Source organism: Strix aluco, chromosome 3 (genome assembly GCF_031877795.1).
Source record: "Strix aluco isolate bStrAlu1 chromosome 3, bStrAlu1.hap1, whole genome shotgun sequence".
Taxonomy (NCBI): domain Eukaryota; kingdom Metazoa; phylum Chordata; class Aves; order Strigiformes; family Strigidae; genus Strix; species Strix aluco.
In genome coordinates this window covers 129,292,920-129,293,752 of record NC_133933.1, presented here as the reverse complement: position 1 = coordinate 129,293,752, position 833 = coordinate 129,292,920, and positions in this window count along the sequence as shown.

The following is an 833-nucleotide window of genomic DNA, read 5'->3' as shown; positions in this document are numbered from 1 at the left end:
GGAAACTAGTTTTTGGACCATGTAGGTGGAGGCAGGGTAGTGATGTAGGGATGCAGGGGAAAGACGGAGATATGTGAAGTGCTTCAAGAATAAGGCAAGGGACTGTAAATACTTTACTGCTATTTGGAATAGTTCTTAACCTTGACCCTCCTCATTCAAATACCATCTCTGTGAGCCAATAAGTTCCTTTCTCAATATTTTCAGAAGTTGGTGCTTTTCTTTCCTACGAATTTCCAAACCAATTGTATTGTTGGTCCTTCCATCAACCCCTCCCACCAAATAGCTTGCAAACTTTCTGGTGAATTCTAGCTGAGTTTGGTAAAGGAAGGAGATGTTTCAAAGATGCAAAGAGGTGGCTGAGCAGAGGAGTGAGGAGTCTTAAGTCCACTAGGGGAAAAGCTGCATGGTGAGCACCACCATGGTGTTAAATACCAAAGCATCAGCAGGAAATCAGATTTCAGAAGTTTCACCATCATGGAACATTGTGATGGGTTTTGCATTCTGTGTTGCCTTGGGGTATCAGGGATATTTTCTCTACGAGTTTCTCCAAGGTGAGTCAGAATGAAAGATGAAAGCAAAAGACAATTGTGCCTGAAGTCCTACCGAAATCATGGTGGGAATTTTCAGCCCACCTGTTTTTTCATAGGTAAAAAGAAATCAATTCTGTGACTCCAGAACTAACTTTGCAAGTGTGTATATTAAGTTAGAGAATTGTTCCTCCCTCCAACTCCAGAAAAGTTCCCAAGCCCTGAAGAACTAGAAATCATTTCCAAAGAAAATCAAAACCTTTTCCAAAGATTTGTAGTGGCTCATTTGTAATTACTTTCTTTTGA